This window comes from Gopherus evgoodei, chromosome 19 (assembly GCF_007399415.2).
Source record: "Gopherus evgoodei ecotype Sinaloan lineage chromosome 19, rGopEvg1_v1.p, whole genome shotgun sequence".
In the NCBI taxonomy this organism is placed as follows: domain Eukaryota; kingdom Metazoa; phylum Chordata; order Testudines; family Testudinidae; genus Gopherus; species Gopherus evgoodei.
In genome coordinates this window covers 5,914,445-5,939,098 of record NC_044340.1, presented here as the reverse complement: position 1 = coordinate 5,939,098, position 24,654 = coordinate 5,914,445, and the positions used below count along the sequence as shown (strand labels likewise).

The 24,654-nt window shown below is 51.9% G+C and overlaps 1 protein-coding gene across 4 annotated transcripts in view; it reads left to right on the top strand.

Annotated features, from left to right (window-relative positions):
• EI24 (EI24 autophagy associated transmembrane protein) overlaps nt 1-24,654 on the top strand; it is a 53,780-nt gene that overhangs the window by 1,771 nt on the left and 27,355 nt on the right. The window contains exon 1 of one of the 4 annotated variants that reach the window (XM_030538138.1): nt 1,780-1,867. The exons of 2 other annotated variants lie outside the window; for them this stretch is intronic. The gene's annotated coding sequence lies outside the window, so the exon portion shown is untranslated. Of the gene's footprint in view, nt 1-1,779; nt 1,868-6,992; nt 8,489-24,654 lie in introns of those variants that run through there. One more of the 4 variants, XR_003997183.1, reaches the window with a different exon arrangement.

Here is a 24,654-nt window from a genome sequence, read left to right as displayed (position 1 = left end):
GGGAAGTAAAAATCAAAATGACTTCTAATGAATTTTGGTAATTTGGTGCTCATTTGGCCCCAATCCTGGATTTGCCTCCATGCGGTTGGGCCATTGTCTCTGTGCAGAAACCAGTACAATTCAGTGGGTCTCTGTGGAGGCTTAGGGGCCTGACTCTGCAGATCCAATTGCAAGGTCAGGGCCTTGCAGGCCTCTGATACATATTTGATGTATAGAAGATTAAGAGATCTGATGGAAGGTCTCTAGCAGAAATCAGCTGGTTTCATTCTGCAAGCTGTAGTTTGATATTGGCAGCCCAGTAACTGGGGGGTATTTTCTATTGAATGATGGTTAAGTATTATTATTTTTTACTTGTTGCTTTAATAGGGACAAGTGACCAGAATGGTGGTTGTGGGAAAGGTTCATTAGATAAGATATTTGAACTGTTATGAATGTGCCAGAAGAATTAAAAAATGTATCTGTCTTTTTAAGGAACATGCCCACGCAATAGGAAAAGACTTAGGAACAGGCTAAGCATGAATAGCTCCAAGAGTGATAGTAGATTAGCACCAGGGCTGGCGTGGTTATTCTCCAGTAGGCTGGTCCAAGCCTGCCTTCTCCTTCAGTGCACTTCCTGCCACACTTCTGGAGAGTTTCTGTTGCAGTTCACTTGGCAGCAGTTACTAGGATTCTCAGAACGTGGCCCAGAATCCTTTATAACACCACTATAAATAGTGTGAAGGATCTGAGCTCCCTGTCTGGGGCTGGAGGAGCCTGCTGCCAATGGCTGAGCACAAAAAGGGGCCACATGGATGAATACGTAGATGGAGGAAGGTTGCTGTATTGGAGTGGGTGGGTTTGTTTGCAATAAGAATATTTTTTTGTTTTGTTTTTGGTGTGCAGAGGCCACTAATCCTGTCTTCACCTCCTGAATCAATGCTTGTAGGGTCAGCTCAGTCCTGCCCTACCTCAAATACCAAGGGTTAGCATATCTCCTATTATGAAGATGAGGCGATCTGTCCTAGGGAATAACTCTGAAGCCTAATCTACACTTAAAAATTAGATCAAGCTAACTATATTGCTCAGGGCTATGAAAATTTTTGCTCCCGGTGAAATGTAGTTAGGTCAACCTAACCCCCATTGTAGACAGAATAATTCTTCTGTCAACCTAGCTGTTGCCTCCCAGAGAGGCAGCTAAACTACAGCAATAGAAAACCCCTGTCTATTTATACAGGAAGCATTAATACTATGGCACTACAGTGGCACAGCTCCATCACCATAGCTGTGCTGCTGTCACTGCTGTAGTGTAGACATACCCTGAGATAATTGAGAAACATAGAACCGTGTTAATTGAGTAATGCACTTGTTTAACTAGTTGCCATTCTAAGCTCTGGGGAAGGGAAGGGTGTGGGGTGATGTCCCCTCACACAGTTACTCCACACTCATTGGCTTCAGAATGCTCTGACTAGTCCAGAGGATTGGCTTGTTATAATGAGATAATTGCAGGATACTTCCTGTTTACAAGGTAATAACTACGTCCTGGGCAGACATCCTGAGATGTTTATTACCCAGAGCAGAGTTATTATTCAGTTAAGAGGAAGAACCATCTGTTGCACTGAGAGATGCGCATTTGTGTCATTACCCTGTTCATCCCTCTGCTCCTCCTTACTCTTCACAGAGACTTAGCCTCATCCTCAATAAGTGAGTGATTTTTAATGTAACGATCTTCTTCATAAAGCTGTCACAACCCTCCCCCACACTAATTAATATTATGGTGCATTAATAGCTGGGAGGAGGCGGAACATAGGGCATGGTCTCTTTGCCCATAGGAGCAGAAACACAGGCCTCATTTTCACTGAGACACATACTGCCACTTTGTGGGAAACAGGTACAAATTACAGACAGTTCTGCTTGTGTCATTTACTGAATTTTCCTTCCTTGTCTTTTATCCTTAGCTCACCAGTGTAGCTAGTCCAAGTTAACCCCAGTTTGGGATTAGAGAATTGACTCCAACAAGCTACATAGAGGTAAAAACTACCTGTGCCTTGTCTCCAGTAGGATTTTACATTGCAATAGCTATCTTAATGTCAAAAGAAGCCTATTTTTTGCAGTAAAGACCTGGGCATAATCCTTTCTATAAAACCACAGTGAAAGGCTGGGGAAAGGAGTCTGATGTTCCAGTGGGTTTCAGGTCTTCAGGGGGCGAATAAGTGGCAGGGTCAGATGTAAGAGATCCTAGGCCTGGTTCTCCTGTGAGTTGTACCATCATAAATCAGGAGCAGCTGCACTGAAGTCAGCAAAAGTTTTCTGGTGCAAAACTGGAGTGAGAAACTGGGCCCATCTCCACGAATACGACTACGATTACGAATCATAGGAAGTGTAATATAGACAAAAAGACAACCCACCTGTGAGATGGGCCTAGGTTCTCCCCCTTGTACAGAAGAGGAAATGGGTCCGGAGACGCTTGAGGTCCTGGTGAGAAGTGGGGTGGGAACGGACCCCAGGAGTTCTGTGATGGGGCGGGGCCCTGGGCCAGGCTCAGCTGTTGTGTGAGTGGCCCCAGCCCTAGGCTGCAGGGGGGCCTGGTCCCCAGAAATATGCCCAGGCCCTGGAGCGCCCCGCCCCCTGCCCCAAGGTTGCTTCAGCAGGAGGGGTTGAAGGCTGTGCCTCCCCCCCTACCCCGATGAGGACGGGCTGCGCATGCGCGGCCTCAGGCCGGAGCCGCACAGCCGGCACCCCTGGCGGCCGCCGTGAGTGCTGCAAGGCTGAGGAGGCTGCTGGCGCATGCGCAGGATGCCGCGGCCGGCCGGCGCGCTGGGCTGGGAAGTCCGGCCTGGGAGCGAGACGGAGCCTCGCCCGCCGCGGCGCCCCGGAAACGTCTCCCCTCAGCCGGCTGCTCCGGGTGAACCCCGCTCCCTGCCCGCCGCCTGCCCCCCCTGCCCCGCACACCGCATTGTACCCTGTCCTGCCCTCCGCCGGCTGCTGCGGGTGAGCCCCGCTCCCCGCCCCCCTGCCCTCCGGGCACCGCTCCCCGCCCCGCTCCCCGCCCCCCTGCCCTCCGGGCACCGCTCCCCGCCCCGCTCCCTGCCTGCCGCCTGCTCCCCCTGCCCCGCTCCCTGTCCCCCCTGCCCCGCTCCCTGCCCCGGACACCGCGCTGTACCCTGTCCTGCCCTCCGCCGGCTGCTCCGGGTGAGCCCCGCTCCCTGCCCCCCTGCCCCGCTCCCCCTGCCCTCCAGGCACCGCTCCCCGCCCCGCTCCCTGCCTGCCCCCCATTCCCCGCTCCCTGCCCCCCCTGCCCCGCTCCCTGCACCCCGTCTTGTCCCCCCCCAGCTCCCTGCCCCGGACACTGCGCTGTACCCTGTCCTGCCCTCCGCCGGCTGCTCCGGGTGAGCCCCGCTCCCTGCCCCCCCTGTCCCGCTCCCCCTGCCCTCCGGGCACCGCTCCCCGCCCCCCCTGCCCTCCGGGCACCGCTCCCCCTGCCCTCCAGGTACCGCTCCCCGCCCCGCTCCCTGCCTGCCGCCTGCTCCCCCTGCCCCGCTCCCTGCACCCCGTCCTGCCCCCCCCCCCGCTCCCTGCCCCGGACACCGCGCTGTACCCTGTCCTGCCCTCCGCCGGCTGCTGTGGCTGAGCCCCGCCCCCCCTGCCCTCCGGGCACCTGCCGCCTGCCCCGCACACCGCATTGTACCCTGTCCTGCCCTCCGCCGGCTGCTGCGGGTGAGCCCCGCTCCCTGCCCCCCCCTGCCCTCCAGGCACCGCTCCCCGCTCCCCCTGCCCTCCGGGCACCGCTCCCCCTGCCCTCCAGGTACCGCGCCCCGCTCCCTGCCTGCCCCCTGCCCCGCTCCCTGCACCCCGTCCTGCCCCCCCCCGCTCCCTGCACCCCGTCCTGCCCCCCCCCCCCGCTCCCTGCCCCGGACACCGCGCTGTACCCTGTCCTGCCCTCCGCCGGCTGCTCCGGGTGAGCCCCGCTCCCCGCCCCCCCTGCCCTCCGGGCACCGCTCCCCGCTCCCCCTGCCCTCCAGGTACCGCGCCCCGCTCCCTGCCTGCCGCCTGCCCCCCTGCCCCGCTCCCTGCACCCCGTCCTGCCCCCCCCCCCGCTCCCTGCCCCGGACACCGCGCTGTACCCTGTCCTGCCCTCCGCCGGCTGCTCCGGGTGAGCCCCGCTCCCCGCCCCCCCTGTCCCGCTCCCCCTGCCCTCCGGGCACCGCTCCCCGCTCCCCCTGCCCTCCAGGTACCGCGCCCCGCTCCCTGCCTGCCGCCTGCCCCCCCTGCCCCGCTCCCTGCACGCCGTCCTGCCCCCCCCCCCGCTCCCTGCCCCGGACACCGCGCTGTACCCTGTCCTGCCCTCCGCCGGCTGCTCCGGGTGAGCCCCGCTCCCCGCCCCCCCTGTCCCGCTCCCCCTGCCCTCCGGGCACCGCTCCCCGCTCCCCTGCCCTCCAGGTACCGCGCCCCGCTCCCTGCCTGCCGCCTGCCCCCCCTGCCCCGCTCCCTGCACCCCGTCCTGCCCCCCCCCCCGCTCCCTGCCCCGGACACCGCGCTGTACCCTGTCCTGCCCTCCGCCGGCTGCTCCGGGTGAGCCCCGCTCCCCGCCCCCCCTGTCCCGCCCCCCCTGCCCTCCGGGCACCGCTCCCCGCCTCCCCTGCCCTCCGGGCACCGCTCCCCCTGCCCTCCAGGCACCGCTCCCTGCCTGCCGCCTGCCCCCCCTGCCCCGCTCCCCCTGCCCTCCAGGCACCGCTCCCTGCCTGCCGCCTGCCCCCCCTGCCCCGCTCCCTGCCCCGGACACCGCATTGTACCCTGTCCTGCCCTCCGCCGGCTGCTGCGGGTGAGCCCCGCTCCCCGCCCCCCCCTGCCCCGCTCCCCCTGCTCTCCGGGCACCGCTCCCTGCCCCCCCTGCCCCGCTCCCCCTGCTCTCCGGGCACCGCTCCCTGCCCCCCCTGCCCCGCTCCCCCTGCTCTCCGGGCACCGCTCCCTGCCCCCCCCCTGCCCCGCTCCCCCTGCTCTCCGGGCACCGCTCCCCGCCCCGCTCCCTGCCTGCCGCCTGCCCCCCATTCCCCGCTCCCTGCCCCCCCTGCCCTGCTCCCTGCACCCCGTCCTGTCCCCCCCCCCACTCCCTGCCCCGGACACCGCGCTGTACCCTGTCCTGCCCTCCGCCGGCTGCTCCGGGTGAGCCCCGCTCCCTGCCCCCCCTGCCCCGCTCCCCGTGCCCTCCAGGCACCGCTCCCCGCCCCGCTCCCTGCCTGCCGCCTGCCCCCCATTCCCCGCTCCCTGCCCCGCTCCCTGCACCCCGTCCTGTCCCCCCCCCACTCCCTGCTCCAGACACCGCGCTGTACCCTGTCCTGCCCTCTGCCGGCTGCTCCGGGTGAGCCCCGCTCCCTGCCCCCCCTGTCCCGCCCCCCCTGCCCTCCGGGCACCGCTCCCCGCCCCGCTCCCTGCCTGCCGCCTGCCCCCCATTCCCCGCTCCCTGCCCCGCTCCCTGCCCCGGACACCGCGCTGTACCCTGTCCTGCCCTCCGCCGGCTGCTGCGGGTGAGCCCCGCTCCCTGCCCCGCTCCTCCTGCCCTCCGGGCACCGCTCCCCGCCCCCCCTGCCCTCCGGGCACCGCTCCCCGCCCCGCTCCCCCTGCCCTCCAGGCACCGCTCCCCGCCTCGCTCCCTGCCTGCCGCCTGCCCCCCATTTCCCGCTCCCTGCCCCGCTCCCTGCCCCGGACACCGCGCTGTACCCTGTCCTGCCCTCCGCCGGCTGCTGCGGGTGAGCCCCGCTCCTCCTGCCCTCCGGGCACCGCTCCCTGCACCCCATCCTGCCCCCCCTACCCCGCTCCCTGCCCGCCGCCTGCCCCGGACACCACATTGTACCTTGTCCTGCCCTCCGCTGCGGGTGAGCCCCGCTACCTGCCCCCCCTGCCCTGCTCCCCCTGCCCTCCGGGCACCGCTCCCTGCCTGCCGCCTGCCCCGGACACCGCATTTTACCCTGTCCTGCCCTCCGCCGGCTGCTGCGGGTGAGCCCGCTCCCCGCCCCCCCTGCCCCGCTCCCCCTGCTCTCCGGGCACCGCTCCCTGACCCCCCTGCCCCGCTCCTCCGGTTCTCCGGGCACCGCTCCCTGCCCCGGACACCGCATTGTACCCTGTCCTGCCCTCCGCTGGCTGCTGCGGGTGAGCCCCGCTCCCTGCCCCCCCGCCCCGCTCCCTGCACCCCATCCTGCCCCCCATGCCCTGCTCCCTGCACCCCATTTTGCCCCCCCTGCCCCACTCTCTGCTCTCCGGGCACCGCTCCCTGCACCCCGTGCTACCCCCTCTGCCCCGCTCCCTGCCCGCCGCCTGCCCCGGACACCGCATTGTACCCTGCCTGCCCTCCGCCGGCTGCTGCGGGTGAGCCCCACTCCCCCTGCTGTCCAGGCACCGCACCCTGCACCCCGTCCTGCTCCCCCTGCCCCACTCCCCCTGCCCTCCGGGCACCCCTCCCTGCCCGCCGCCTGCCCCTGACACCGCATTGTACCCTGTCCTGCCCTCCGCCGGCTGCTGCGGGTGAGCCCCGCTCCCCCTGCTCTCCGGGCACTGCTCCCTGCCCCGGACACCGCATTGTACCCTGTCCTGCCCTCCGCCGGCTGCTGCGGGTGAGCCCCGCTCCCTGCCCCCCCTGCCCCTGCTCCCTGCACCCCGTCCTGCCCCCCATGCCCTGCTCCCTGCCCCCCATTCCCCGCTCCCTGCCCGCCGCCTGCCCCGGACACCACATTGTACCCTGCCTGCCCTCCGCCGGCTGCTGCAGGTGAGCCCCACTCCCCCTGCTCTCCGGGCACCGCTCCCTGCACCCTGTCTTGCCCCCCCTGCCCCGCTCCCTGCCCCCGGGCACTGCTCCCTGCCCGCTGCCTGCCCCGGACACCGCACTGTACCCTGTCCTGCCGTCCGCCGGCTGCTGCGGGTGAGCCCCGCTCCCTGCCCCACTCCCCCTGCTCTCCAGGCACCGCTCCCTGCACCCCGTCCTGCCCCCCATGCCCCACTCCCTGCACCCCGTCCTGCCCCTCATGCCCTGCTCCTTGCCCCGGGCTCCCTGACCCCCGGGCACCGTTCCCTGCCTGCCGCCTGCCCCGGACACCATGCTGTACCCCGTCCTGCCCTCCATTGGGTGCTCCATCCCAGACACCCCGTCCCGCCGCCTGCTCCTGCCCCCCGGGCACTGCTCTCTGCCCCATCCTGTCCTCCGTTGGGTGCTCCATCCCAGACACCCCAGGCAGCCTGTCCTGCTCCCTGCCCCCGGGCACCGCTCCCTGCCCGCCTCCTGCCCCGGACACCGCATTGTACCCTGTCCTGCCCTCCGCTGGCTGCTGCGGGTGAGCCCCGCTCCCTGCCCCATCCCGTCCTCCGCTGGGTTCTCCATCCCAGACACCCCGGGCAGCCTGTCCTGCTCCCTGCCCCCCGGCCACTGCTCCCTGCACCCCATCCCGCCGCCCACTCCCTGCCCCCCATGCCCTGCTCCCTGCCCCCTAGGCACCGCTCCCTGCCCCGTGCCGCTCTCCGCTTGGTGCTCTATCCCAGACAGCGCCAGGCACCCTGTCCTGCCGCCTGCTCCCTGCTCCCCGGGCACCTCATCCCGCAGCTTGCTCCCTGCCCCCCAAGCACTGCGCTCTGCCCCCCGTTCAGCCGCCCGCTCCCTGTCCCAGGCACCCTGTCCTGCTCCCTGCCCCCCCGGCACTGTGTTCTGCCCCCCCCATCCCACCTCCTGCTCCCTGCCCACCCCCAGCACTGCTCCCTGCCCCATCCTGCCCTCCACTGGGTGCTCTATCCCAAACACCCCCAGACACCCCATCCCGGCACTTGCTCCTTGCCCCGGGCACCCTGCCTTGCTCCTTGCCCCCCTGTGCACCACTCCCTGCCCCGTCCTGCTCTCTGCTGGGTGCTCCATCCCAGACACCCCCGGTCACCCTATCCTGGGCACCATGCTCTTCCCCTCGCTCCCTACCCCATCCCGCTTCCCACTCCCTGCCCTGGGCACCGCACTTTGCTCCCCGCTCCCTGCCCCATCCTGCTCTCCGCTGGGTGCTCTATCCCAGACACCCCTGGGCTCTTCATTCTGCTACGCACTCCCTGCCCCAGGCACCATGTTCTGGCTCCCACTCACTGCCCCGTCCTGCCTCCTCTGAGTGCTCTATCCCAGATACCTCCTGGCACCCTGTCCCGCTCCCTGCTTCATCCCACTGCCTGCTCCCTGCCCCGGGCACCGTGTCCCAATGCCTGCTCCTTGGCCGCCATGCATTGTGCTCTACTCCTCGCTCCCTGCCCTGGGCACTATGCTCTTTCCCCTGCTCTGCCCTGGGTGCCCTATCCTAGACACCCCTTGCTCCAGCCTTCCTTGCCCCGGTTGCTGTGGGTGACATCTATTCCCTGCCCCAGGCACTCCCCCCACTTGCCTGCATGCCCCGGCCCAGATGCTTTGCCCCTCAGGTGCCTCATCTCCTTTGTCTTCACCCCAGGCAACTCCGTAGGGCTCCCTCCCCAGCGTCTTCTGTCTGGGTTGCCTGAGGTGATACCAAACTCCTTGCTCTTCCTCTTCCGACCTGCTCCGTCTCCCTCTGTTGGGTGCTACCCCTGATTCTGTGGGGAGAGGGGCCCATAGCCACCGAGCGGGTCGTTTCTCCACAGGAGAGAAGGTTGGGGAAGCATCGCCCATCACGGAGTGAGGGGTATTGTCTACCTGGATGTACAGGGGAAGGGGAGGCAGGTTTATAGGGACACACTGAATTGGGGGTGTGTGATGCGTCTGCTTTATAGGGATGTGCTGAATTGGAGGCTGAATCCAGTGGGTGCAGCTGCTTTGTAGCGGGTCTAGTAGCCTGGGGTGGCCCTTTCTCGGAACATTTGTTAGGGAGCTGACTTGGCTTAATGATAGTGACTGGAACTGGAAAAATGCCACTTGCTGAGGAAGTGTTCAGCCAGTGCCAGCCGGTGAAGAGAAGAGCTGTACTCTTTCAGCACAGCCATCATCCCTTTTATTCCTGGACATTTATTCAGCCCAGGATTTTTTCCACTTAAATTCTTTTAGACTTTATTCATGGACTTCTCTCTTAACTGGGATGATACTGTCCATTGGCCCATCTCAGCTGAGGGGCTTCTGCTATCTATTGGTTTAATTGCCAAAAAAACACTTTCATTTGTAACCATAAATGTGACTCGTGTCCTTATCTGACACAGATCCATTAGTACCGTGTTTTTCTACCTCTGGTGCAGGAACCCCTGGGGGTCCACAGACTGTGTCTAAAGGGTCCGCGGAAGGTTTTAGTTACCATAGAACAGTGGTTTTCTCCCTGTGGTGCATAGACTCCTGGGGGTCTGGAGACTGTCCACAAATGAAAAAAGGTTAGAAATCACTGCATTAGTACAATCATTGACTTCACTGCGGCCATGTCTATGCGACAGCAATGTCACCACAGTGCCGTAGCTATGCCACTGTAACTCCATAGTGTAGACACAGACTACAGAAATGGAAGTAGTTTTTCCATTGCTGCAGGAATTCCACCTCCCGAGCTTACAGGAACTGGATCAATGAAGCATTCTTCCATCAGCCACATCTACACTTAAAACCTAGGTTGGCATTGCTACGTCGCTCAAAGGTGTGGATTTTTCACTCCCTCTGAGTGATGTAGCTTTGTTGACCTACATTTTAAATGAGCAACAGTGAGTCCTGTGGCACCTTAAAGACTAACAGATGTATTGGAGCATAAGCTTTCGTGGGTGAATACCCACTTCATCAGACGCATCATTTTAAATGTAGACCAGGCTGAGTGAAATACAAATGTGCAGAATGGGGCTCTGTATAATCTCAGGAGTGCACCCATGTGGATCTGATTGCAGAACTGGGGCCCAAATTTGGGGTGACAACTTAAAAATATGGGCTAAAGCTCTGCATTCTAAACCACAATAATGAAGTATAATTTGCAGGGTGGATTTGATTGAAATCACAATTTAGTCAGGAAGTCTCAATTTAATCATGGATTTCTACATAAAAGTGCATTCTTGTTGGTTGTTATAACCTTAATACACCTTTTTCACAAATCAGAGATAGATGTAGGTTTCATTTTTAGAAGGTACTCACTATACATTTTTAAACAGGGATTTATTTTGAAAATTTTTCAGATTAGTTTTACAGGTAGATCAGAAAATGAATGCTTATTTCATTTACCAAAGTTAATTGAAGCAGATATTTATGAAGTCATTGGGAGGTGAACTATCTCCAATTCAACAGGTTAATCAATATTTGGAGGATTTTCTTGCCATGCTGTATTAGGAGGAGAACATCACCAGACAGCCATTTAAATTTGTTTATTTAACTAAAACAACAATGTTATGTATTCTGGATTTTTTTCTTCAACAGCAAACATATAATATTTTAACAAAACAAGCATATTAATTTCTGAATTTAGTTAAACATTCAAATTTTTTAAAATCAGGTTTGTTTTTGTTAAAATTGTTTTTAACTAAAATAGTTAAATGGAATTTTTAAAAAATAAATTAGATCGACTGTCAGCCAGATCAACATGAGAAACTTAACATACTGGCTTCTGCAGCTAACTCAGTCGTCTTCACCTTAATTTTCCTGTTTGTTCATAATCTGGAAAAGAAAAACAAGCTTTCCTGCTTTTTCAGGATCCCAAACGATTTCTCAGTTTGGAATGAATTAGTCCAAAGGAAAATATTCTTTTTATACCAGCAGAAGAAGCTACTGCTGTTGAAAGTGAGATTATCACTTCAGCAGTCTCTGAATCCAAGCGCTTAAGTGACTTCCACCAGTTCACTGGTGTGACTTGCTTTAAAACATCATCAGCAAACATCTTGAATGGTTCTTATTCCCAAACTGGGTCTCTCTTATGGCTTAATGCCATTATAGGTTTTCCCTTGTAGTGAGGGAATGGAATGGTAGATCTCAAATCAATGAAGGCTACACTCAGAAAGACTTCAAGACTTCTGGAATATGCTGCTCAAACAGTTTCACTTTTGTTTCTACTGCCTGTCCCTCCCTTCTCACATTTATCTCCAGACTTCTTCTTGTCCAGATCTATTCTGCCCCAACAATCTTCTTCTATTCATTGAACTTTTTGAAACTTTGCACTTTGAGAGAGATAAGAGATTGACTCTGTGTACACAAATTTGCAGAGGGACAGTAGGGTTGAGGTCTGTTATTTCTCACCTCTACATATTTATTTATTTAAAAACATTTTTGCTGTTTACAAGCATGTTATCTCTGGAGACACAAATCCACAGTTTGAGAACTGCAAAACTAAGCATCTCTGATGGTATCTTCTAGACTGAGCACTGAGTCCCATTGGATAGATAGAAAGATTAACCTAAATACTCTGTACAGAAGCCCCTGGGACCCCATAAAATTGGGTCCCTAATCCATGAACTATTGGAACTCATTTACAAAACTTTTCTTAAACATTACATGACTATATTGTCTCATACTGTAGAATTGTAATTTATAATCCCTATTTGATGACAACATATTTTTGAGGTATAATTTAAACTATTAAAACTATCTTAAGGTAGGTTTTTTCCCTCAAAAAGCATTTTATCAAAAAAATTTGATTTAAATTAAAAAAAAATCTGTTTTTTATTTATTTTTTAAATCATTGATTTTTATCCACCCTGATATTAATTAATTTAAAAGGGCGCTGTGATGGAGTTGATTAACCTCCTACTATGGAATGGGGATACAGGAACAACTCTGGGCTTAAACAGCCCTTCCTGGTGGGCCTGCTGGGCATGCTCCAGTCCGAGGAGGGGTTTAAAAAGAGAGACTGCAGTGCAGTGGGGCAGGGAGCAGAGGGAGATGGACCTGTGCTCACAACTGTGGAAGGACTACACAAGGAGGATTCATCAACAGGAGGAGGCTGCTGCACAGGCAGCCCACAAAGTCCTGTGGCTCCCATTGCACAATATAACCGAAAGCCTTGATGGGCCTTGAGGCATGCCTGGCTGCGAAGATGGTGTCGCCAGGAGGGCTTTGGCTTCCTCGACCATGGGATGCTATTCGAGGAAGGACTGCTAGGAACAGATGGCGTTAAGGCCTTTCCCCTCTTCGAAAGGTTATTTGCGCACAGACTGGCTAACCTAGTAAGGAGGGCTTTAAACTAGGTTCGACGGGGACAGGTGAGCAAACCCCACAGGTAAGTGGGGAACAAGACCTGGGAGATGGGTTGGAAACAGGAGGGAGCACGGGCTATAATGGCAGAGAGGAAGGAGGGTCAGGGCAAAGCTGGGAGGCAAGATCAAGCCAGTATCTTAGATGCCTATATACAAATGCAAGAAATATGGGTAATAAGCAGGAAGAACTGGAAGTGCTAATAAATAAATACAACTATGACATTGTTGGCATTACTGAAACTTGGTGGGATAATACACACGACTGGAATGTTGGTGTGGATGGGTATAGTTTGCTCAGGAAGGATAGACAGGGGAAAAAGGGAGGAGGTGTTGCCTTATATATTAAAAATGTACACACTTGGACTGAGGTGGAGATGGACATAGGAGACGGAAGTGTGGAGAGCCTCTGGGTTAGGCTAAAAGGGGTAAAAAACACGGGTGATGTCGTGCTGGGAGTCTACTACAGGCCACCTAATCAGGTGGAAGAGGTGGATGAGGCTTTTTTCAAACAACTAACAAAATCATCCAAAGCCCAAGATTTGGTGGTGATGGGAGACTTCAACTATCCAGATATATGTTGGAAAAATAACACCGTGGGGCACAGACTATCCAATAAGTTCCTGGACTGCATTGCAGACAACTTTTTATTTCAGAAAGCTGAAAAAGCTACTGGGGGGAAGCTGTTCTAGACTTGATTTTAACAAATAGGGAGGAACTTGTTGAGAATTTGAAAGTAGAAGGAAGCTTGGGTGAAAGTGATCATGAAATCATAGAATTTGCAATTCTAAGGAATGGTAGAAGGGAGTACAGCAGAATAGAGACAATGGATTTCAGGAAGGCCGATTTTGATAAGCTCAGAGAGCTGATAGGTAAGGTCCCACGGGAATCAAGACTGAGGGGAAAAACAACTGAGGAAAGTTGGCTGTTTTTCAAAGGGACACTATTAAGGGCCCAAAAGCAAGTTATTCCGATGGTTAGGAAAGATAGAAAATGTGGCAAAAGACCACCTTGGTTTAACCACGAGATCTTGCGTGACCTACAAAATAAAAAGGTGTCATATAAAAAATGGAAACTAGGTCAGATTACAAAGGATGAATATAGGCAAATAACACAGGAATGCAGAGGCAAGATTAGAAAGGCAAAGGCACAAAATGAACTGAAACTAGCTATGGGAATAAAGGGAAACAAGAAGACTTTTTATCAATATATTAGAAGCAAGAGGAAGACCAAGGACAGGGTAGGCCCACTGCTCAGTGAGGAGGGGGAAACAGTAACGGGAGACTTGGAAATGGCAGAGATGCTTAATGACTTCTTTGTTTCGGTCTTCACTGAGAAGTCTGAAGGAATGTCTAGTATAGTGAATGCTTACGGGAAGAGGGTAGGTTTAGAAGATAAAATAAAAAAAGAGCAAGTAAAAAATCACTTAGAAAAGTTAGATGCCTGCAAGTCACCAGGGCCTGATGAAATGCATCCTAGAATACTCAAGGAGTTAATAGAAGAGGTATCTGAGCCACTAGCTATTATCTTTGGGAAATCATGGGAGACGGGGGAGATTCCAGAAGACTGGAAGGGGGCAAATATAGTGCCCATCTATAAAAAGGGAAATAAAAACAACCCAGGAAACTACAGACCAGTTAGTTTAACTTCTGTGCCAGGGAAGATAATGGAGCAAGTAATTAAAGAAATCATCTGCAAACACTTGGAAGGTGGTAAGGTGATAGGGAATAGCCAGCATGGATTTGTAAAGAGCAAATCGTGTCAAACTAATCTGATAGCATTCTTTGATAGGATAACGAGCCTTGTGGATAAGGGAGAAGCGGTGGATGTGATATACCTAGACTTTAGTAAGGCATTTGATACGGTCTCGCATGATATTCTTATAGATAAACTAGGAAAGTACAATTTAGATGGGGCTACTATAAGGTGGGTGCATACCTGGCTGGATAACCGTACTCAGAGAGTAGTTGTTAATGGCTCCCAATCCTGCTGGAAAGGTATAACAAATGGGGTTCCGCAGGGGTCTGTTTTGGGACCGGTTCTGTTCAATATCTTCATCAACGATTTAGATGTTGGCATAGAAAGTACGCTTATTAAGTTTGCGGACGATACCAAACTGGGAGGGATTGCAACTGCTTTGGAGGACAGGGTCAAAATTCAAAATGATCTGGACAAATTGGAGACATGGTCTGAAGTAAACAGGATGAAGTTCAATAAAGATAAATTCAAAGTGCTCCACCTAGGAAGGAACAATCAATTTCACACATACAGAATGGGAAGAGACTGTCTAGGAAGGAGTATGGCAGAAAGAGATCTAGGGGTCATAGTGGACCACAAGCTTAATATGAGTCAACAGAGTGATACTGTTGCAAAAAAAAGCAAACGTGATTCTGGGATGCATTAACAGGTGTGTTGTAAACAAGACACGAGAAGTCATTCTTCCGCTTTACTCTGCGCTGGTTAGGCCTCAACTGGAGTATTATGTCCAGTTCTGGGCATTGCATTTCAAGAAAGATGTGGAGAAATTGGAGAGGGTCCAGAGAAGAGCAACGAGAATGATTAAAGGTCTTGAGAACATGACCTATGAAGGAAGGCTGAAACAATTGGGTTTGTTTATTTTGGAAAAGAGAAGACTGAGAGGGGACATGATAGCAGTTTTCAGGTATCTAAAAGGGTGTCATCAGGAGGAGGGAGAAAACTTGTTCACCTTAGCCTCCAATGATAGAAGAAGAAGCAATGGGCTTAAACTGCAGCAAGGGAGATTTAGGTTGGACATTAGGAAAAAGTTCCTAACTGTCAGGGTAGTTAAACACTGGAATAGATTGCCTAGGGAAGTTGTGGAATCTCCATCTGTCATAACCTTAGTCCCAGATTTGGACCTTAGCGTCCGAAATATGGGGGTTAGCATGAAAACCTCCAAGCTTAGTTACCAGCTTGGACCTGGTACTTGCTGCCACCACCCAAAAAATTAGAGTGTTTTGGAGCACTCTGGTCCCCCTGAAAAACCTTCCCTGGGGACCCCAAGACCCAAATCCCTTGAGTCTTGGAAATAATCCTTTTTCCCTTCCCCCCTCCAGGTGCTCCTGGAGAGATACACAGACACAAGCTCTGTGAATCCAAACAGAGTGACTCCCCCCCTCCGTTCCCAGTCCTGGAAACAAAAAGTACTTTCCTATTCCCCCAGAGGGAATGCAAAATCAGGCTAGCAAATTCAACACACACACAGATCTCCCCCCTGATTTCTTCCTCCCACCAATTCCCTGGTGAGTACAGACTCAATTTCCCTGAAGTAAAGAAAAACTCCAACAGGTCTTAAAAGAAAGCTTTATATAAAAAGAAAGAAAAATACATACAAATGGTCTCTCTGTATTAAGGTGATGAAATACAGGGTCAATTGCTTAAAAGAATATTGAATAAACAGCCTTATTCAAAAAGAATACAAATCAAAGCACTCCAGCACTTATATTCATGCAAATACCAAAGAAAAGAAACCATATAACTTACTATCTGATCTCTTTGTCCTTACACTTAGAAACAGAAGACTAGAAAGTAGAAACTACTTCTCCAAAGCTCAGAGAAAGCAGGCAGCCAGAAAACAAAGACCCAGACACAAACTTCCCTCCCCCCAAAGTTGAAAAAATCCGGTTTCCTGATTGGTCCTCTGGTCAGGTGCTTCAGGTGAAAGACACATTAACCCTTAGCTATCTGTTTATGACACGCCCCCCAAATTGCAGACAGTGGGGAAGCTCACTGGCGGCGATTTCCTTCTAGAACTTGAAAATAAACAGATTAATACAACACATGCACCTTTACATATACTCCTAAGTATATAACTAACAGATTTCTACATTTTAAGAACACTTTTTAACTATTGAATTCTGGGAAACTCTCACGGGAGAGTGCATCAGCTACTTTGTTAGAAGCTCCTGTGATGTGCTGAATTTCAAAATCAAAATCTTGGAGAGCTAAACTCCAACGAAGAAGTTTCTTGTTGTTCCCCTTGGCAGTATGAAGCCACTTTAGTGCAGCATGGTCAGTTTGTAGTTGGAACCGCCGTCCCCAAACATATGGACGTAGCTTTTCCAGGGCCTACACAATGGCATAGCATTCCTTTTCACTGACTGACCAGTGACTTTCCCTCTCAGACAGTTTCTTGCTGAGAAACACGACAGGATGGAAGTTGTGATCTGTTGCTTCCTGCATGAGCACTGCTCCTATACCACGCTCAGATGCATCTGTGGTTACTAGGAATGGTTTGTCAAAATCCGGGGCCCTGAGCACAGGGTCAGACATGAGCATTGCCTTAAGCTGGGTAAAGGCTTTCTGACACTCATCAGTCCACTTAACGGCATTTGGCTGGGTCTTTTTGGTTAGGGCGGTCAATGGGGCAGCGATTTGGCTGTAGTGTGGTACAAATCGCCTGTAGTATCCGGCCAAGCCTAAGAAGGATTGGACCTGTTTCTTTGACCTTGGGACAGGCCACTTTTGGATAGCATCCACCTCAGCCTGTAGGGGGTTTATGGTTCCTCGACCCACCTGGTGCCCCAGGTAAGTCACTCTGTTTTGGCCTATTTGACACTTTTTGGCCTTAACAGTTAGTCCTGCCTGCCTGACGCGCTCAAAGACCTTTTCCAGGTGGAGTAGGTGTTCGGGCCAGGAGTCTGAAAAAATGGCCACATCATCGAGGTAGGCAACTGCAAATTCTCCCAGTCCAGCTAGTAGACCATCTACCAGCCTCTGGAAGGTGGCGGGTGCATTTCGAAGGCCGAAAGGAAGGACATTGAATTCATACACCCCCGCATGGGTGACGAATGCTGACCTCTCCTTGGCAGGTTCATCTAGCGGCACTTCCCAGTACCCCTTGGTTAAGTCTATTGTAGAGATGAACTGGGCACGTCCCAACTTCTCCAATAGCTCATCGGTACGTGGCATTGGATAGTTGTCTGGACGAGTTACAGCATTTAGCTTACGGTAGTCCACGCAAAAGCTTATTTCCCCATCTGGTTTGGGTACCAGAACCACTGGAGATGCCCATGCACTGGTAGATGAGCGGATTATACCCATCTGTAGCATGTTCTGGATCTCCCGTTCTATAGCAGCTTGGGCATGAGGAGACACCCGGTAGGGTGGGGTTCTGATTGGGTGAGCATTACCTGTATCAATGGAGTGGTATGCCCGTTCAGTCCGTCCTGGGGTGGCTGAGAACAATGGGGCGAAGCTAGTGCACAGCTCCTTGATTTGTCGCCGCTGCAGACGTTCCAGGGTGGTTGAGAGGTTCCCCCTTTCCATGCCACCGTCTTTTTTCCCGTTGTAGTAGACACCGTCAGGCCACTCAGCATCATCTCCCTGGACTGTAAACTGACAAACCTGTAAATCTCTGGAATAGAAAGGCTTGAGAGAATTAACATGGTACACTTTAGGCTTTAGTGAGGAATTGGGAAATGCTATGAGGTAGTTTACCGTTCCCAGGCGCTCTTGGACCGTGAATGGCCCTTCCCATGATGCTTCCATCTTATGGGCCTGTTGCGCCTTCGAGACCATAACCTGGTCTCCTACCTTGAAGGAACGTTCTCTGGCATATCTGTCATACCAGGCCTTTTGCTCTTCTTGAGCATTCTTTAGGTTCTCTCTAGCAAGGGCTAAAGAGTGTCGGAGGGTGCTTTGTAGGTTGCTTATAAAGTCCAGAATGTTAGTTCCTGGAGAAGGCGTAAACCCCTCCCATTGCTGCTTCACCAACTGTAATGGCCCCTTAACCTCGTGACCATACACAAGTTCAAACGGTGAAAACCCTAAACTGGGATGTGGTACAGCCCTGTAGGCAAACAGCAACTGCTGCAACACTAGGTCCCAATTATTGGAGAATTCGTTGATGAATTTTCGTATCATGGCCCCCAAAGTTCCATTGAACCTTTCCACCAGGCCATTGGTTTGATGGTGGTACGGGGTGGCAACCAAGTGATTCACCCCATGAGTTTCCCACAGTTTTTCCATGGTCCCTGCCAGGAAATTAGACCCTGAATCTGTAAGGATGTCGGAGGGCCAACCTACCCTGGCAAAGATGTCTGTTAGGGCCAGGCACACAGTGTTAGCCCTGGTGTTGCCTAGAGCTACTGCTTCTGGCCATCGGGTAGCAAAGTCCACTAAAGTCAGTACGTACTGCTTTCCTCTGGGTGTCTTTTTTGGAAAAGGGCCCAGAATATCCACAGCTACTTGCTGAAATGGGACCTCAATTATGGGGAGTGGCTGGAGAGGGGCCTTGACCTGGTCTTGAGGCTTACCCACTCTTTGGCATACCTCACAAGACCGGACATACTTGGCAACATCCTTGCCCATCCCCTCCCAGCGGAAGGACTTCCCCAACCGGTCCTTGGTTCTGTTCACCCCAGCATGGACACTGGGATGATCATGGGCTAAGCTTAAGAGCTTCCCCGGGTACTTAGTTGGAACCACCAACTGTTTTTGCGGCTGCCATTCTTCCCGGTGTCCACTAGAAAGAATTTCCTTGTATAAAAGTCCTTGGTCTATAACAAACTGGGATCGATTAGAAAAGCTGAGAAGCGGTGGGGTGCTCCATGCCGCCGCCCAAGCTTTCTGAAGGCTGTCATCTGCTTCCTGCTCAGCCTGGAACTGTTCCCTTGAGGCTGGGGTCACCAGTTCTTCCTCAGACTGTGGACTTGGGCTTGATCCCTCTGGAAGCGATGTAGGTGATGGGGTTGTTTCCGTTGCTGGTGAACCGCTCTCCACTGGTGCACCTGAGGGTATTTCAGGCTCTGGCTGAGCCTTTTGGGTATGGCTGTCTGTTGCTTCTGCCAGTTGTGGCTCGCTGGCGCCCACTGGCGTTGAGCTTGAAGATGGGGTTGCAATCGCTGGTGCTGGTTGCTGTACCAGCTCCGGGCCTGGGACTGGAGATGCTGTGGCTGTTTCAGTGGTAGGCATGGAATCCGGGTCCACTACCTCTGTCTGGGTCTCTGGTAACACAGACGGGGCCTCTGTGGACGGCTCAGGAACAGGAATGGGTCTGGAAGCTTGCCTGGTTTGGCTACGTGTAACCATTCCCACTCTCTTGGCCCGCCTCACCTGGTTGGCCAAGTCTTCCCCCAGTAGCATGGGGATAGGATAGTTGTCATAGACTGCAAAAGTCCACATTCCTGACCAGCCTTTGTACTGGACAGGCAGTTGAGCTGTAGGCAAGTCTACAGCTTGTGACATGAAGGGGTAAATTGTCACTTTGGCCTTTGGGTTGATGAATTTGGGGTCAACGAAGGATTGGTGGATAGCTGACACTTGTGCCCCCGTGTCTCTCCACGCAGTAACCTTCTTTCCACCCACTCTCAAATTTTCCCTTCGCTCCAAGGGTATTTGAGAGGCATCCGGGCCTGGGGATCTTTGGGGTGACGGTGGTGTAATGAATTGCACTCGCATGGTGTTCTTTGGACAGTTGGCCTTGATATGTCCCAGTTCATTACACTTAAAGCATCTTCCATCTGATGGGTCACTGGGCCGAGGCGAGTTACTGGAGACTGGTGAGGTGGAAGGGTAGGGTGTCTGTGGCTTTACTTGGGTGGTATGTGGGGTCTTTGGCTGTCCTCGGTTGTAGGGTTTATGGTCTGTGTGCCCCCTGGGGTAATCGTTCCCCTTGACAGTAGCTTTCTTGCTTTCTGCCAGTTCCATCCATTTGGCTCCAATCTCCCCCGCCTCAGCGAGATCTTTGGGTTTTCCATCTTGTATGTACCGTGTGATGTCTTCAGGAACACCATCCAAGAACTGCTCCATTTGTATGAGGAGGTTCAGTTCTTCCAAGGTTTGAACGTTGTTTCCTGTTATCCAGGCCTCATAGTTTTTTGCAATGTAGTAGGCGTGTTTGGGAAATGACACCTCTGGTTTCCACTTTTGGGTTCTGAAGCGCCGACGGGCATGATCTGGGGTTATCCCCATTCTGTATCTGGCCTTGGTTTGAAGAAGTTTATAGTCATTCATTTGCTGCTTAGGCATTTCAGCTGCCACCTCTGCTAAAGGTCCACTGAGCTGTGACCTCATTTCTACCATGTACTGGTCTTCGGGGATGTTGTACCCAAGACAGGCTCTTTCAAAATTTTCCAAGAAGGCCTCGGTGTCATCCCCTGCCTTGTAGGTGGGAAATTTCCTGTGCTGTGGAGCAATAATTGGCGCCGGGTTGTTAGGGTTGGCTGGCACATGCAGCCCAGCTGTTGCCAAGTCCAGTTCATGCTTTCTCTGTTTTTCCTTCTCTTCATTTTCTTTTTGTTGTTTTTCCATGTCTCGGCGGTGGGCCAACTCTTCTTCTGCTTGTTTCCTTCGGTAGGCCACCTCTTCTTCTAGTTTTCTTTTGTATGCTGCCTGTTTGATTTGTTCTTCTCTTTCTTTCATCTCCATCTCTTTTTGTTTTATTTCCAGTTGTCGCCTGTGTTCAGCTTCTTTGATTTGCTCTTCAGCCTCAATTTTTGCCTTAGAAGTCATGATTCCTGTTTTCTTGTGTTGGGGTGCCCTCCAGTGTTTATCTTCTGAACTGCAGGTTCTCTGTTGCCTCCTGAAGTCTGCCTAGCAACAGTGCCTTTAGGTAATCTTCAATGTTAAGTAAACCTGAAAAACCACTTTATTTGCATTTATATAGTGCTGGTAATGACTCTCAATGGGAGTGCTATTGTGTGACAAAAGACTTTTATTAGCACCTTAATGACTTCTTGCTTAACATGCAAGCCACAAACTGCCAGAGAGAGCAGAAAAAAAAATTCTCTCTGGTTCCCTTTTAAAACCAAACAGTTTCTCTCTGCTAAAAAGAGAAAAGAAAAATATAATATTCCTACTGGCTTCTGGATTCTGTCTATATCCAACCGCTGCTACACCATGTCATAACCTTAGTCCCAGATTTGGACCTTAGCATCCGAAATATGGGGGTTAGCATGAAAACCTCCAAGCTTAGTTACCAGCTTGGACCTGGTACTTGCTGCCACCACCCAAAAAATTAGAGTGTTTTGGAGCACTCTGGTCCCCCTGAAAAACCTTCCCTGGGGACCCCAAGACCCAAATCCCTTGAGTCTCACAACAAAAGGAAATAATCCTTTTTCCCTTCCCCCCTCCAGGTGCTCCTGGAGAGATACACAGACACAAGCTCTGTGAATCCAAACAGAGTGACTCCCCCCCTCCGTTCCCAGTCCTGGAAACAAAAAGTACTTTCCTATTCCCCCAGAGGGAATGCAAAATCAGGCTAGCAAATTCAACACACACACAGATCTCCCCCCTGATTTCTTCCTCCCACCAATTCCCTGGTGAGTACAGACTCAATTTCCCTGAAGTAAAGAAAAACTCCAACAGGTCTTAAAAGAAAGCTTTATATAAAAAGAAAGAAAAATACATACAAATGGTCTCTCTGTATTAAGGTGATGAAATACAGGGTCAATTGCTTAAAAGAATATTGAATAAACAGCCTTATTCAAAAAGAATACAAATCAAAGCACTCCAGCACTTATATTCATGCAAATACCAAAGAAAAGAAACCATATAACTTACTATCTGATCTCTTTGTCCTTACACTTAGAAACAGAAGACTAGAAAGTAGAAACTACTTCTCCAAAGCTCAGAGAAAGCAGGCAGCCAGAAAACAAAGACCCAGACACAAACTTCCCTCCCCCCAAAGTTGAAAAAATCCGGTTTCCTGATTGGTCCTCTGGTCAGGTGCTTCAGGTGAAAGAGACATTAACCCTTAGCTATCTGTTTATGACACCATCTCTGGAGATATTTAAGAGTAGGTTAGATAAATGTCTATTAGGGATGGTCTGGACAGTATTTGGTCCTGCCATGAGGGCAGGGGACTGGACTCGATGACCTCTCAAGGTCCCTTCCAGTCCTAGAGTCTATAGGTCTATGAGAGACAAAGTGATAGGAGACCCAGAGAAGTGTGTTAGCCAGATTGCAGGTAGCGAACAGCATCCTTAAGTACTCAAGAGGGCCCTGAGTCGGAAGTAGTGGAATGCCTAGCCCCAGGTTCCCTCTCTCCTTCTGGCTGCTGCTTCAGACTGTATCCCCTAGGCCACTGGGAGACATGCTCTAGCTGGTGAGCGGTGGGGGCTTGCCCAACCACTGACACCTTTAATAAAAAAAAAATTACAAGTCTTCCTGAACCCTTTTTACACAGAAGGTTGCGATAATTGAAAGAGATCAGAGAAAACACTTTTTCTCTACCTTTGTCAGTTTGATGATTGTATACATTGTAAGTCTTCTGTCTCCTCTGTTTGTATGAATCTTTCATACAGCAATATGGGAAGGGGAGAGTTTTAAAAATAGGAAAATGTAACTTCAAAATCACAGACATTGTCAGGGTCAGCCCTGGGACCAAAAACTACTTACAATTTTTAAAAGATTGATTTCAAGTTAACTGTGTCCATTTGTGAGTTAACTTCGGGCTCATGCATTTGAGGGACTAATAACATGGGTTAGAGAGAGTCACAAGCCAGGCTGGTTCTGTGCAGGATTACCTTGTATAGTTCTGCCTCTGCACGTCTATCCCAGCCTGCGGCACCCTCTGCTATGCCAGACCTGGATTCTTCTGAACTGTGTTCTCGTTCTTGTGATGAAGACAAATGTGTCGAAGCATGAATGGCTTATATTCAGTGTTTTAATTATATGACAACAAAGGTAATAAAGTGACAAATGTTATAACACAGACCACTCAGGAATGAACTAGTCCTTCTGCTCCGTCTCTATTGAAAGAGTGAGGTTAGCAGCTTGTTTTTCTCTTAAATGGGAGATGGAGTGATTCAGTGGGTTTTGCAGTTAATACAGTCTGTAGTCTTTAGGTGGTGATCCACATGCTGGACCAGTGCTTTTTTGACACTTTCAGAGAAGCTGACGGCTCAGAATTTGACGGCGAGAGTTCTTGGAGTAACTAGTGCTAAGAGCACAGGAGTTGAGACCCTACAGTAATAATAGGTATCCTTTTATGTTGTGCTTTTCATCAGTAGATTTCAAAATTGTTTACAAAGGAGGTTATCATTGTCTCCATGGTACACGTGAGGCAGAAAGGATGAAGATTACACAGCTGGATAGTGACAGAGTTGGGAATGGAACCCAGGTCCTTTGACTCCCAATCTTGGCAGTCCACTGGGGCCACACATCCTTTATGATAAACTAGTGATAGCATAGGACTTGCAGGGAGACTATATTTAGTATAGAAACATGTCTCTGATTTGAGCTTTTAGAGGATTATCATAAACCACTTTCTGTGGACACATGCACATAGACACTAGAGTTATCTGATGATCACCATCCTGAGCCTACGGCTGGAGGCAGAAGGCTCATCTCAACATTGCAACATTAGTGATTCTTTCACCATGGAAGGCCAGTGCAGGACTGTAAACAATATGGGTTTCTGTTTGACACGGGTCAGAAATCCAATGTGTTTCCTTTTTAAAAAAGGAGTGGGGAGAATCTCATAGAAGATTTCACTAGATACATTTAAGGAATAAAACGTGTTTGCCATACTTTCCCTTTAACTTGTGTGTGTATATATACTACTGGAGGAGGAAATGAGGGGAGCTCTGCTCACATTGTGAAAAATGTTTGACTCCCAAGTCACCTGGTAATTTCGGCTCTTATGGGTTGCATGACTGTCCTTTCATCCTGCAAACTCATTCTGAGATCTCTTGGTTTTCTGCTGGGCTGTTTCACAGATGAAGGATTATTTTCAGATCTCTATGTCCAGTTAAATGTTTAATACTAGCAGACATCATCATCTTCACTTAGGTTCTGGTCTACCTCTCTTAGACCCCACTCAATCTTATCGCCCATCTGTTTTGCCAACTTCTGTGTTCTTACAACAAATACCATTCCCAGATTAGTTTTGGCCGCTGAGTTTTGGTGCTTAGAGATAAGGACACACCCAAAGGGTCTTGCTTTGATCAACACAATGTCTAATCTGAATGTGGTAGATATAAAACTGCAAACCAGAATGTGTGTGAAGGTCAGGGTTTAGATCATTGACTGACGTCAGTGTCTGCTGAAGGCTGCTGCTTATTGATACAGATCCTGAAACTGGGGGTATTTATACCTCTTCAGTTATTGTAGAAATTAAATGATTCACTTCTATGGCTGTACATTTGTGTGCTCCTGCCGGAAGAAGAACATGATGCTGGAATAGGTTGAGAAATAGCTGTTTAGTTGCCAATAGTGCTCTTTAAAACACAGCTGTACCAAGGAATTTACAGTCTGTCTCAAACAGAGTTTTTGGAGAACAATTGTAGTACTCAGATTTGTCCACAGATTCAGAATATCTGCATATATAGAGTTAAAATGTTCAGCAGTTAAATAGTTAATGTTATAACCTTAGTCCCAGGTTTGGACCTTAGCGTCCAAAATATGGGGGTTAGCATGAAAGCCTCCAAGCTTAGTTACCAGCTTGGACCTGGTACTTGCTGCCACCACCCAAAAAATTAGAGTGTTTTGGGGCACTCTGGTCCCCCTGAAAAACCTTCCCTGGGGACCCCAAGACCCAAATCCCTTGAGTCTCACAACAAAGGGAAATAATCCTTTTTCCCTTCC